This window comes from Giraffa tippelskirchi, chromosome 3 (assembly GCF_054371585.1).
Source record: "Giraffa tippelskirchi isolate mGirTip1 chromosome 3, T2T-mGirTip1v1.2.pri, whole genome shotgun sequence".
In the NCBI taxonomy this organism is placed as follows: domain Eukaryota; kingdom Metazoa; phylum Chordata; class Mammalia; order Artiodactyla; family Giraffidae; genus Giraffa; species Giraffa tippelskirchi.
In genome coordinates this window covers 10449757-10464706 of record NC_137277.1, presented here as the reverse complement: position 1 = coordinate 10464706, position 14950 = coordinate 10449757, and the positions used below count along the sequence as shown (strand labels likewise).

The window sequence follows — 14950 nt, the reverse complement described above, 5'->3', positions numbered from 1 at the left end:
AGGTCCCATCAAGTGCTTAGATCTACCTGGCTCCTTTGAATCTCTCCTTGATATTTCGAAGTTGGATGTATCATTGATATAACTAGATCCCGATTCACAGATGGTGAGTTGTCCCCACGTTTAGCTCTTGCAGCAAAGAGTAGTATTTGTTTAAAGAACCGAGTTTTTCTGTTTGCTGGACTTTGAGAGGGATGCAGGCCTGCAGCATGAGTGTCCACGGTGACTGCAGAAACAAAACATGTTGAAACCCTAATCGCAATGCATGGCCATGTCCTTTGGCTGGGCATGTTCTCACAGGTTCTGAGAGCATTTCAAATAACTCTCAGTGCTGACGGTGGTGGCCACTGTCTTTTGAGGTATTTTTATAGGCTATTCCTCTCTGGGGAGGAAATCTATTTTACATGTCCAGGCTGATAAGTGAAAGGGGCTGCTGTCAACATCGCCATTTCATATTTCTTGGAGACCCCGGTTCGATTCCTGGGTTGGGAAGATCCACTGGAGAAGGAATGGGCTACCCCTCCAGTATTCTTGGGCTTCCCTGGTGGCTCAGCTGGTAAAGAATCTGCCTGCAATGTGGGAGACCTGGGTTCAATCCCTGGGTTGGGAAGATCCCCTGGAGAAGGGAAAGGCTACCCACTCCAGTATTCTCTAGAGAATTCCATGGACTGTATAGTCCATGGGGTTACGAAGAGTCGGACACCTCTGAGCAACTTTCACTTAATACAAGTGCTTTCTAGAACCTCACGTCCTAGCGTGAACGTTGCTGGGTGGGAGCATGTGTCCCAGAATGAATGGCACGTCAGTATACCCACAACTTTAGTAGACAGTACCTACAATACCCACAAATTCAATATCAACAACCTTAGATACGCAGATGACACCACCGTTATAGCAGAAAGCTAAGAAGAACTAAAGAGCCTCTTGATGAAAGTGAAAGAGGAGAGTGAAAAAGCTGGCTTAAAACTCAATATTCAAAAAACAAAGATCATGGCATCCAGTCTCATCACTTCATGGCAAATAGATGGAGAAACAATGGAAACAGTGACAGACTTTATTATCTTGGGCTCCAAAATCCCTGCAGATGGTGACTGCAGCCATGAAATTAAAAGACGCTTATTCTTTGGAAGGAAGGTTATGACCAACCTAGATCACATATTTAAAAGCAGAGACATTACTTTGCTAACAAAGGTCCGTCTAGTCAAGGCTATGGTTTTTCCAGTGGTCATGTATGGATGTGAGAGTTGGACCATAAAGAAGGCTGAGCACCGAAGAGTTGATGCTTTTGAACTGTGGTGTTGGAGAAGACTCCTGAGAGTCCCTTGTACTGCTAGGAGATCCAACCATTCCATCCTAAAGGAAATCAGTCCTGAGTATTCATTGAAAGGACTGATGCTGAAGCTGAAACTCCAGTACTTTGGCCACCTGATGTGAAGAACTGACTCCTTGGAAAAGACCCTGACACTGGGAAAGATTGAGGGCAGGAGGAGAAGGGGACGACAGAGGATGAGATGGTTGGATAGCATCACCGACTTGATGGACATGAGTTTGAGCAAGCTCCGGGAGTTGGCGATGGACAGGGAAGCCTGTCATGCTGCAGTCCATGGGGTCGCAAAGAGTCAGACACGACTGAATGACTGAACTGAAACTGAGATTCAGTAGACAAGAGTGGAACAAAATAGTGAGGATGCATGCAGATGGGAATTTGCAAGGTGAATTTTGGGTTCAGAAGTGGTTATGAGACCACACACACAGCAGATAGTTCTTGAGTGGCTCTCTCAGTCAGGCACCGTGTTAGGCCACCCTGAAGGAGCAGGGAACAAGGCTGGCAGGGACCAGAGGCAACAGTGACAGCACAGCAGGGCCCACAGCCTCATTTGGGTTGGAGGTTAGGGTTATTAGTGATTTTTAACCCCTCAAGTCCTCAATTAAATTAAAAATCAGTTTAAAAGGCCTTGGTAAAAGTTGAGTGAGAATGTGAAACCAGCCCTCACGCAGCGTGGGTAGGGATGCAAATGGTTTCACTGTTTCTGGAAAGCAATTTGCCATTGCGTTTCCAGATCCTTCACACCACTCATGCCCTTTGATTAACATCTGCCTAAACTTGGACAGTAAAGAATCTGCCTGCGATTTAGGAGACCCAGGTTTGATTCCTGGGTCAGGAAGATCCCCTGGAGAAGAATGGCAACCCACTCCAGTACTCTTGCCTGGAGAATTCCATGGACAGAGGAGCCTGGAGGACTACAGTCTATGGGGTTGCAAAGAATCGGACACAGCTGAAAGACGAACACACACACACACACACCATTGTAGCAAGTGTGACCAAGATGCCAGGTGGAGTCACATCGCTGATCTCTAAGGAAAAAAAAAATCAGAGATGCACTAAAACATTTATTTATGTCTTGATTTGTTCAATGCAGTAGAGCTTATAAATCAATTGGAAATAGTTCATCATCAGTGGGCAGTTGAGTTAAATGGAGTGTCCTGTGCTCATGCAAGGAGATTCTCTACGATTCTTAAAATCAAAGTTTTAGAAGACCTTTTAAAATGACATGGTGGAAGCCATGTGTAATGTTAGATGAAAAATGCAGATTAGATAAACACATACAATGTGGTCTCAATATTATAAAAATGTCTGTATGTGTGCATGGAAGAAAGTGGAGAGAAATAAAAATACTTTGTGAGATTAAAGTTAGTTTTCCTTTTTTAAAAAATAATGTTTATTTATTTGTTTAGGCTCTTCTGGGTCTTCATTGCTGTGTGTGGGATTTCTCTAGTTTGGGTAACGGGGGCTACTCTCGAGTTGTGGTGTGTGGGCTTCTCATAGCGGTGGCTTCTCTTGTTGTGGAGCACAGACTCTAAGGTGCATGGGCTTCAGTCGTTGCCTCACATGGGCTCAGTAGTTGTGGCAAATGGGCTTAGTTGCCCTGCGGCATGTGGGATCTTCCCAGATCAGGGATTGAACCAGTGTCCACTGCATTGCAAGGCGGATTCCTAACCACTGGACCACCAGGGAAGCCCTTTTGTTCCTTCTTATACCTGTCTATATTTTCCAAGATTTCTGTGATGAGTACATAGTATTCTTATTGTCAGCATTTCTGAACTCAGACTCTCAAATCTGGACAGGTGGGTGGTGAGGGTGAGTAGGGGCAGACTTGGGAAGAACAGACCTTTTGAGCAAGGGAGGGAGAAATTATGAGAAGGAAGAAAAGTGAAGAGGTGCTGGTTTAATTTTTCAAAAAATCCTTAAAAAAATCTGTCACTGGGACAAAGAAAGCTGTTGCATCTTTATTAAAGTTACAGCCCAGTGAGTTTTTCTGTTTATAAATTTGAATGCAGAGAGGTAGCTTTAAAATGCAGCAAGTAGGGACTTCCCTGGCCGTCTGTGGCTAAGATGACATGATCCCAATATAGGGGGCATGGGTTCTATCCCTGGTCAAGGAACTAAGACCTCGCATGCAGTGGCCAATAAACAAATAAAATGCCACAAGTAATGTCATAAGTAGAAGCTTGAAGGAGAGAACAGTTGCAGCTGAGACTCTCCTGCATCTTTCTGGGAAGTCATAGGCCCAGGAGGCATGAAGGGGCGAGGCCTTGGAGAATCATGCCCTTACTCTTTTGATGTCTTGATGGAACATCTTGTTTCCCGGGCAGGATGTATTTGTATGCTTTGCTCTCTGACTCTGATTATGTGGAGAACACCCACCTTCCTTTGGGGTGCTGACCCTCGCCCTCCCCGTGTAGCTGTGTGTGTTGGCGGTGGGGCTGGACATTGGTCCTGGGAGCTTATGCAGCTCCTGGCCTGGGGACAGCTGTGACTCAAGCAGGGGCTGTTACAGCCCTCCCCTGGCCTTCCCCTAAGAATCCTGCAGAAGGATCTTGCTTCCTCTGAGGTGGCTAAATTGGAGGGATATCCATCATGTCCCCTCCCTGCCCACCCCCCACCCCCTGGGGGATAAGTGCGTCTGCTGAGAGATACTGAAGTCAGCACAGAGAGAGAAGAAGGATAAGAAGGAGAGAGCAAGAAATAGAGAAAAATAGTGGGAAACTTGGGACAGACCTGGAGCATCGGGATCCACTTGGGTCTTCCTCGCTTGGACATCCCCTTGGCGGCTCGCGCTAGTATGAGTTGGGTTTCTGCCCCTCCCATCAACCCAAGACTCATTTCAACTTCCCGTCAAACATTTGTAAAACTTGATGTTCTAGGCCACAAAGGATATCAGATTCCAAAAGTAGAAACCATATGGGCCCCATTCTCTGGTCACGAGGTAATAAAACAGGAGACTAACCCCAAAGGGGGGCTGTCTAGAAAGAGTCTAAACAAACACATCCCAGAAGCAGACATCAGCATGTCAACAGGCACCTCCAAAGATGCTCCATGTCACAGCTCATTAGGGACACACACATTAAAACTGCACCTCCGCCGAGCAGATACGATTCGGAGGACTGCCAATAGCAAGTTCTGGTGAGGGTGTGGGGAAACAGGAACCCTCATGCACTGCTGGTGGGAAGGCAAAATGGTTCAGCCGCTCTGGGGATCAGTTTGGCAGTTTCTTAAAAGCTACATAGACACTTACCATATGACCCGGAAATCCCCCTACGTATCTATCCAAGAGAATTGAAAACATATGTCCACATGAATCGCGTACCCGAGGGCTCATAGCAGCTTCATCCAAAATAGCCAAATGCCCGTCAGCTGGTCAATGGATAAACAAGTTTTGGTAGGGCCATTCTAGGGAGGGCTGCTCAGCAACTAAAAGGAAAGGATTACTGATGAAAGAAACAACGTAGACACATCTCAGCATCTTCTGCTCAGTGAAAGAAGCCAGACACAAAAGACTACATATATATATATATACTCTTTAATTTCTATGAAATTCAAGAAAAGGCAAAATTTACAGACACAGGAAGCAGATCAGTGGCTGCCTGAGCCAGGGGTGGAGGTGGGGGTTGTCTGCAGAAGGCACTTTGCGAGTGTTTTTGGCAGGATGCTCCCCAAACTGGACTGGGGATGTGGTCCTAGAGTCTTTCTTTGCTGTTCTAGGGATTTCCTCCACCTCTCTCATGGGATGGCCATACAACAGAATGCCTGATGGTCATAAAAAGTGCTGTAGAATTTTTTTTATTGTCCTGGGCAGATAAACATGTTTTTTTTTTTTTTAATAAGCAGGTTATAAAGTTATATATATACAAATGATATATATACAAAATGATTCCATGTTTGTTAACTATGTCCAGAAAAGGCTGGAAATACATTTATCTAATTCTTGCTTATTTTAAAAAATCATGTCTGCTCAAGGAATGTGTATGTCTTACATAAAAAATATCTGTAAGAAAGCTTGGGGACCCTTCACTCTGGTCTTCTCCTCTATCATCTTCTGTATCCTAAAACTTAATTATGGTGGTGGTGGCACAACTATATACATTTACCAAAACTGATAGAATAACTGTTTAAAATGGGTGTATTTTGGGACTTCCCTGGTGGTCCAGTGGTTAAGACTCCCTGCTTCCAATGCAGGGGGCAAGGGTTAGATCCCTGGTCAGGGAACTAAGATCCCCCATGTGCCGTGGTGTGGCCACAAAATAAAAAATAAAATAAAATGGGTGTATTTTATTGTATTTAAGCTATATCCTCCAAAGCAGAAACTAGTGAAACTGGAGAAATCTGAAAGGGTTTGTGGATTGTACCAAGGTCAGTTTCCTGGTTGTGGTATTGTGCTATAATTATGCAAGATGTCAACTCTGAGAAAAGCTGGCAACCACCCAAAGCTGGAAGAGGCAGTGAAGAGTCCTCCCCTAGAAATTCAGAGGGGATGTGCCCCTGTCGACACCTTGATTTCAGACTTCTGGTGTCTGGAACTGTGAGAGGGTGAATTTCTGTGGTTTTAATTCATGTAGTTTACCATACTTTGTTACAGCAGCCCTAGGAAACTCATAGAGAGGACTATGAGCCCCTGATGGTAGTGACATTGGAATCACTGTGGGGGGATGGTGAGGCAATGAGAGGTGACAGACTAATTGGTAATCTTTTAGGAAAAAAAATGATAAAGTTATACACTTTGTGTTGTTTTCCAGTTGCTGAGTCGTGTCTGACTCTGCAACCCCATGGACTGCAGCACACCAGGCTTCCCTGTCCTTCATTATCTCCTGGAATTTGCTCAAATTCATGTCCATTGAGTCAGTGATGGTATCTAACCATCTCATCCTCTGCCGCCCTCTTCTCCTTTTGCCTTCAATCTTTCCCAGCATTAGGGTCTTTTCCAATGAGTTGGCTCTTCACATCAGGTGGCCAAAGTATTGGAGTAAACTAAAAAGTATCAGATGGATAAAAGGTTAAATTAAAAAGAGGTAAGGCTATCACAGGTAGAAGACCAAATTAAATTAAATTGTGATTTCTTCTATCACAGAAGAAAATATAGAAAAGAGAAATTTGTTTACTGATGGGAAGTCTTTTCTAAGCGTAATACAAAATCCATTTCTGTTAAAGGAAAAAAGCTTGATTGGATTTAGACTTCTATGCACAAGAAAACACCAAGAACAAAGGAAAAAACAAATGACACTCCAAGGATGCATTCTTGCCAAAAAGATTTAATCTGAATCTAGTGGAGCATCTGGATCCCGTTCTCACTTTCAGAAAAGACACGTAACCTTGGAACAGGTAAAATACCTTGCAAGGAAGCCATCAGACAAAACCAGGATGTGGGATGTTCCACAAGACCACTGAATTGGACTTGTTGAAAGGGCATGGCATTAAAATAAAAAAAGCTGAATAACTATAAAGATACATTAAAAAGCAAATGAAGTGCTGAAGCTTGGTTGGGTCTTGGTGTGAAAAGGAAACCTTGAGGATAGCTGGGAAAATTTGAACCTTGACTGGCTGTTAGGGGACATGGAGAATTTTTTTTTCATTTTATCAGGTGTGATTACCATTTTCCAGCTACGTAGGAGGTGGTGCTGGTTCTCAGGTGATGTATATTGAGGTATTCAGTGGCGAAATGCCATCAATACCTACAGTTTCTTTTTATATGAATCAGCAAAAACGAATTGACAAAGCAAATGTGGCAAAATGCTGAGAATTTGGTGAAGAGTACCCAGATATTCCTCTGGAGAAGGAAATGGCAACCCACTCCAGTGTTCTCACCTGGAGAATTCCATGGACAGGGGAGCCTGGCAGGCTATAGTCCTTGGGATTGCAAAGAGTCAGACATGACTTAGCAACTAAACAACACCACCACCACCCAGATATTCATGAGCTCCTCTTTCAGCTTTACTGTATGTTTGACAGTTTTTACCGTGAAAAGGTAGTGAGAAAAATGAAATAAATGGATGGTGGTGGTTTAGTCGCTAAGTCGTGTCTGACTTTTGGGACCCCATGGACTATAGCCTGCCACACTCCTCTGTCCATGGGATTCGCGAGGCAAGAATACTGAAGTGGGTTGCCATTTCCTTCTCCTAGGATGTTATTATCCATCCTTTATTCCTTAAAGAAATAAAAGAGATACACACTACCGTGTACAAAACAAAGAAGGACCTACTATATAGCACAGGGAACTATATTCAGTATCTTGTCATAACTTATAATGGAAAAGAATCTGAAAAAGAAAGTACATATGTATATTTATGTATAACTTAATAACTTTGCTGTACACCTGAAACATTGTAAATCAACTATACTTCAATTTAAAAAATAGAAATTAAAAAAGAGATCCCAAGGGAAAAATGCACTAAGAGACATAAAGAGGCAATTCGCAGAAAAGAAATTAAGATAGCAAATACCTGGAAAGATGACCCCATCCCAGGAATAATCAAATAAATGCAAATTAAAGTATCTATTACAATATCTATTTTCACCCATCAGGTTGTCAACAATTTAAAAAATTGATACTACAGAAGCATTTAGCAACTAATGTTGAAGATGTAGAGATATAAGCCTGCTCAAGGGTGGGTCAACTTCATGTGGGCAGCCTTGGCCGTCAGCAGAGACCCCGAAAGGAGGGGAGGAAACTTTGTTCCAGCAGCCCCATTTGGAAAACCAATGCATTTTTCCTGATTATAAAAGTAAAACATATTCCACAGAAAATACATGAACACTGGACTTCCCTGGTGGTTCAGTGGCTAGGGCTCCTTGCTCTCAATTCAGGGAGCTGGGGTTCGATCCTTGGTCAGGGAACTAGATCCCACATGCTGCAACTAAGACCCGATGCAGCCAAACAAATAAATAAACCCACTGAATAAATGTTAAAGATTTAAAAGGTACATGCATATTTAGATAGAATAAAGATCACCCAGGAAAGGGCAACGTTAATATACTTAAATAATTGTTTTTCCTTCCTTTGTACATAGATGATATATGGTTTATGACCTTTATCCTGTCTTCACTTAATGTTATACCATGAGCATTTCTCCATAAAAACAAAGTTCTTTGCAACTGTAACTTTACATGATTGCACAGTTATTGCAGGCTAATTATCATTATTGATCACTTCTGTGCTAGGGACCGTGACAACATTTTACAGAGGTGATCTTGTTTAATCCTTGTCTCACAGTAGTCCAAGAAGCAGGTATTAATAAAATTATTATTCCCACTCTAGCAACTTTAAATTTCCTGTTCTGGCTTGTAGCCCCTTCCTGCATCTTTCGGGTCAGCCTTGGAGCATTGTCTGTTGCTTCCTCTGACCTCTGCTTCCCCCCTCACATCTCCTCCTCTGACTCCCACACTCCTGCCTTCCTCTTTCACTTTAGAAGAACCTCTATGATCACACGGGCCCATCGGATAATCTGGGACCATCTCCCATCTCAAGGCCCTTAATTTTATCACATCTGCACAATCACTTTTGCCTTGTAAGGCAGTATATTCACAGCCTAGGGCTTTCAGATGTGGGCATCTCTGGGGGCCATTATTCTACCCACCTCACTTGCCCATATGACACCGTATAAGTGATGGAGGCCAGGCTCCTCTTTGCTCACACCCTATGATCTATTGGATCTCTGCATATTGTTGGGTGGTTAGATTATTTCCAGTTATTTTAACATTGAATAAATAATGCTGTGACAAGCATCCCTGAATAGAAAACAGTTTGTAATTTGAATTATTTCTGTATAGTATGTTTTTTGGATGGAATCTTAGGATCAAAGGGTACAGTTATTTCTGTTGTTCTTGATACTGAGGGCTTTCCGAAAAGGTTGGCCACTGCCCACTACCAATAGTACCGTATCGGAGAATTCTAGCTCACAGTTTTGTCTTAGAGCTAGAACAGCAAAAAGTGAATCCAACTGCAGGGGATTCACTGCAGCGAATCCGGGCAGGGGACTTCTGCTTAGGGTAGGGGCTGAAAATTGCTGCTCTCAAGTGGAACCTGGCCCATAGATGTCCTTTATTTTGCTCTCACATTTTAAAAAATATATACATAATTCACCAAGATAAAATTCACCATTTTATTTATTTTTTATTTTTTATTTATTTATTTTTTATGCTGCAAAAAGCTTTTTTGTTTCCATTTGGTCCAAGGCTTGAGAGAGGGCTCCAGGGTGTTAAAAAGCTGCCTAGTGGCTGCAGAGAGGGGCTTTAGGCAGCCCTGATGTTAGGTGGGTTCTTCAAAGGCCACTGGTCTCCAGAAGCTCCTAGTCGTGCTTGAGGGTGAGCCTTTCGAAGAGATATTCGCCCAGCCCAGCCTAGGGACCAGCCAGCCTGCGGAGGTTGGTCAGGTGGTCACCCATCTTGATGAGTTTCACTTCCTCATCTAGGAAGTGGTTCTCTAGGAAGTCACAGATGTGGGGGTCTCCGCGGGCAGAAGCCAGGCCATGCAGATCCAACAGGGCTTGATTCAGGTTCTTCTCTACGAGAAGAGCAGCTTTCATCGCGTCCTGGGTTTTACCCCACTCATCTTGACATGGCTTCTGCACGTCCAGGAAGAGGGCGCGGCCGCCACGCTGGTTTTGCAGTTTCAAGAGACGCTCCGCGCCCTCGCGCTTCTCCTTGGCCAATTCGTGAAAAAAGTGACCCACACCCTCCAGGGCCACATCGTCGCGGTCGAAATAGAAGCCCAGAGAGAGGTAGGTGTAGGAGGCCCGCAGTTGCATGTTAACCAGGCGGTTGACGGCGGCCTCCACCTTGGTAGAATAATTCTGACAAATCTGGGAGCTCGTGATTGGTCGGTAATAAGGAGTTAAAAAATGGTGGCTGGTCCCGGTGATCGCGGACAGCTGAGTGGCTGACTCTGGAGGTTGCGACTGGAAAAAAGGTTGGAGGGTGGTCGGAGGCTGGAGCAAGGGGCGTCCCTGGGTCTGTTCCGTCCAAGCACTGTTGAAGCAAGAGACAGATCCGCGGGGCCCCCGAGCGCACTTTTAAATTCACTATTTTAAAGTGTTCATCTTTTTAGTCTATTAATAAGGCTGTACAATCGGTTTAGAGCACTCCCACCATTCCCAAAAGAAACTCTGAGTCCATCAGCAATCTATCTCTCTCCTCCTCTGCCCGCCCCCCAGCCCTTGGAAACCACCAGTCGACCTTCTCTCCATGGAACTGCCTATTCTAGAATTTCACATAGATGGAATCATACAGTATGTGGCCTTTTGTGTCTAGTTTCTTTCACTTGAGCAGCGTGTTTTCAAGGTTCATGTTTAGTGTATAGTGTATCAGTGCTTCACCTCTGCTTGTGGCTGTGAAGGTGGCTTTATTTGAAAAAAAGGGTCTTCGATGAAAGATGTGATTAAATCAAAGATCTTGAGATGAGATCACCCTGGATTTCATTTGGGCCCTAAATCCTATGTCAGGTGTCCTGATATGAGAGGAAGGAGAGGGAGATTTGGAGCACAGACACAGGGAGAAGGCTGTATGCTGGCAATGTGGAGACTGGAGTGAGGAGTCTACAAGCCAAGGATTGCTAGTAAATGCAGAAGCTGGACAAGGCAAGGATGGACTCTCTCTCAGCCTCCAGTGAAAAAACAGCCTGCCAACCTTGATTTCAGACTGCTGGCCTCCAGAACAATAGCTTTTTGCTGTCTTAAGCCCTCCAGATTGTGGTAATTTGTTAACAGCAGTCCTAGGAAACTAACACAGCTGGTGTGAGAGCCTTTCAGTGCTAAACCCAGGAGAATCCGGCCCAAAGAGGAGGGTTGGTCAATCTGACATTGGAAATACCCGTCACGTGTCTAATTTTTTAAAAATTAAAAATAATCTTGCCATTTAAAAAATGATGTTTATTTAGATATTTTTGGCTGTGCTGGGTCTTTGCTGTGCGGGATTTTTCTCTGGTTGCAGAGTGGGGGCTTCTCTCTAATTGTGGTGTGTGGGCTTCTCATTGCAGCGGCTTCGCTTGTTGTGGAGCACAAGCTCTAGGGTGCGTGGGCTCAGTAGTTGCGACTCCTGGGATCCAGAACACAGGCTCGATAATTGTAGTGCCCGGGCCTAGTTGCTTCGTAGCATGTGGGATCCTCCCAGACTAGGGATCTAATTCCTGTCCCCTGCCTCTGTCAGGTGGATTCTTTACCTATGAGCCACCAGGGAAGCCCTAAAATTTTTAAAAATTTATTTTTTATTATGATGTATTCTTTCTTTGTTTTTATTTATTTATTGGCCACACCACGTGGCATGTGGGATCTTAGTTCCTCAACCAGGGATTGAACCCATGCCCCCAGCAGTGGAACCTGCGTCCCCTGCATTGGAAAGCAGATTCTTAACCACTGGACCACCAGGGAAGTCCTCCCACCACGTTTTTTAAACTCAAGTCAAAACACATGAGACAGCTCTGGCTCAAATGGCATGTTGAGCTTCTCTTAAATCAGGACTGGTCACTCTTCTACATCTCGGCTCCTCCTTCTGTCGGTCTCTGTGGTGTCCAGCTTTTGTAGCACAGGTTGGCCATGGCTTCCAGGGAGTAGGAATGGGCAGGGGGAGCCTGTGGTCCCGTCAGCAGCCCTGCATGTCTTTGGGAGTATGCAATCCCACTGAATCTCAGCTTTCCTCCTTTGAAAAAAGGAGATGCTTCTGGTCTGGGTTAGATAGATGATCTGGCTTCCAGCTGAAAGATGCAGCGGATGACAAAGTGCCAAGTGGTCCTCACCTTCCCGGGGCTTGTTTCTGAGAGGAGAGACACTGGTGGTTTCACTTAGGAAAGAAACAGCCAACATCTGGTGGCAGCCGGAGCCCAGAAGCCCCATACTGGGAAGAGAGCTGAGCTTCCTTTCTCCTATTTCCTCCTGGATCAGATCAGCGGACCCACTGATTATCTAACCAGTGAGACAGCCTGAGAGAAAGGAAGAGCTTTACACTTCCTACCACCCAGACCTGATTTTCCTGATCGTCCACACAGGTGCCCAGGGCTCTTCTCCCGGGCCCCTCAGGGACTGACTTTGCAGCTGTCAAGAACAGCCAGGAAAATCATTTTGATCTTAACACAGCTGGGGTCTCGCCTGGATTCATCCTGAGCTCTCCTGCCCTTCCAACTGTAGTGGGTCGCCGGAAACCTCCTCCAACGTCCTGGAAGCCTCCCAGGAACCCCCCAGAGCCGTTTTCCTCCGTCTCCAGCAATGCAGAGTTGTGTGGCTGAGGCCTGCCCCTGGACGAGGCCTCTGGAAGAACACAAGCAAGAATTCCTTTTGATCTCACAATTTCTCAAGTGCAAGTATTTAGAAATGACTCTTGCCCTGAAGCTGGTGGCCAAGTGCCAGGAGGGCAGGCTAGATGGAGGCATGGGGCGGGCTGGGGAGCGGTGCAGATTCCTCCAAGGCCAGGCACAAAGGAGGGAACCAGTTTGCACGTCGGGGGGCGGGGGTTGCAGGAGGCAGAGGCTTGAGGAGCTCTACTCTCTCAAGAGTCTGGTCTTCCATTTTCCTTTCATACTGTATTGTCTATATACATAAAAGTAATACGTGCTCACTCTAAAAGAGGTATTTCTATTTTGTGTCTGGAATCAAGATTACCGGGAGAAATATCAATAACTTTAGATATGTAGATGACACCACCCTTATGGCAGAAAGCGAAGAAGAACTAAAGAGCCTCTTGATGAAAGTGAAAGAGGAGAGTGAAAAAGTTGGCTTAAAGTTCAATGTTCAGAAAACTAAGATCATGGCATCTGGTCCCATCACTTCATGGGAAATAGATGGGAAACAGTGGAAACAGTGTCAGACTTTATTTTTTGGGCTCCAAAATCACTGCTGATGGTGATTGCAGCCATGAAATTAAAAGACGCTTACTCCTTGAAAGGAAGGTTATGACCAACCTAGATAGCATATTTAAAAGCAGAGACATTACTTTGCCAGCAAAGGTCTGTCTAGTCAAGGCTGTGGTTTTTCTAGTGGTCATGTATGGATGTGAGGGTTGGACTATAAAGAAAGCTGAGTGCTGAAGAACTGATGCTTTTGAACTGTGGTGTTGGAGAAGACTCTTGAGAGTCCGTTGGACTGCAAGGAGATCCAATCAGTCCATCCTAAAGGAGATCAGTCCTGGGTGTTCATTGGAAGGACTGATGTTGAAGCTGAAACTCCAGTACTTTGGCTACCTCATGCGAAGAGTTGACTCATTGGAAAAGACCCTGATGCTGGGAAGGATTGGGGGCAGGAGGAGAAGGGGATCACAGAGGATGAGATGGTTGGATGGCATCACCGACTCGATGGACATGGGTTTGGGTAAACTCTGGGAGTTGGTGATGGACAGGGAGGCCTGGCGTGCTGCAATTTGTGGGGTCACAAAGAGTCAGACACGACTGAGCGACTGAACTGAACTGAACTGAATATATACTTAAGAGATTTTAAAATGTGTTTTTATATATTTTCTATATATATGTGCAAGTAATACATGCTCATGGTAAAACTATATTTATGGCTTGTCTTTTTGAGTATTTTTAATATATTGTGGTTTTTGTGCATGGAAAGTAGCATATGCTCACTAGTATGAGCTAGACTAGCAAAAATAACTTGTAAAATTGAGATATAACTTACATACCCCAAAGAGTACAGATCTTAAAGAAATTACTTGGTATATTTTCACATTATGTATGTATCTATGTAATTATCACCATGGCAAAGGCTCCCTTGGACCCCTCCAAAGAGGTCACCTCTATTCCAACTTCTAACACCATAGATTTAAAAAAATAATTACTTATTTAGGCTGCTCTTCGCAGCATGAGCTTAGTTCCTTAGGGATTGAACTTGTGCCCCCTGAAGTAGAAACTGAGAGTCTTAACTACTGGACCACCAGGGATTCCCTGTCTGGCTTATTTCACTCGGCATTAGCCTGCAAGGTTCAGATGGTGAACGTTGCTCAGCTGTGTTCGACTCAGGCCAGAATACTGGAGTGAGTAGCCATTCCCTTCTCCAGGGGATCTTCCCAGGTCTCCCGCATTGCAGGTGGATTCTTTACCAGCTGAGCCACAAGGGAAGCCCAACATTTTGATAGATGAAGCCAAATTGGTCTTCCAGAAACTTTCACCAACGCCCACGCGCACCAACATTAGGTGAGAATGCTTTCATTTAACTTTAAAATAGATGCCCCTCCCACCCCCTGCCACCCGCCAGTGGCATCTCACTTTGCTTTGTGTTGCTTTAGTTGTGAAGCTAAATACCTTCTCTTGGATTCATTGACCATTGATATACTTTAGAAAATTGTTTTATTTTTTTATTTTTGATTGGGTTGGGTCTTCGTTGCTGGGCAGGCTTTTCTCTAGTTGCAGTGAGCGGGGGACTGCTCTCTAGCTGTGTGAAGGCTTCTCATTGTGGCGGCTTCTCTTGGTGCAGAGCTCGGGCTCTAGAGCGTGTGGGCTCAGTAGTTGTGGCTCCTGGGCTCTAGAGCACAGGCTCAGTAGTTGCGGCGCACCGGCTCAGTTGCCCCATGGCATCTGGGATCTTCCCGTACCAGGGATCGAACCTGTGTCTCCTGTACTGGCAGGTGAATTCTTTACCACTTTACCATTCTTTACCACTATGGAAGCCCGATGTACTTCTTTTTTGAGGATTG

The 14950-nt window shown here is 44.8% G+C and overlaps 1 protein-coding gene and 1 pseudogene across 2 annotated transcripts in view; one reads left to right on the top strand and one right to left on the bottom strand.

The window, feature by feature from the left end:
• The window catches only part of LOC145540694 (uncharacterized), a 440299-nt gene that overhangs the window by 8378 nt on the left and 416971 nt on the right, over nucleotides 1-14950 (top strand). The window lies entirely within an intron of this gene.
• On the bottom strand, nucleotides 9431-10515 carry LOC145542530 (ferritin light chain pseudogene; annotated as a pseudogene). Its single transcript, XR_014079908.1, has one exon. The product of XR_014079908.1 is annotated as a ferritin light chain pseudogene (transcript).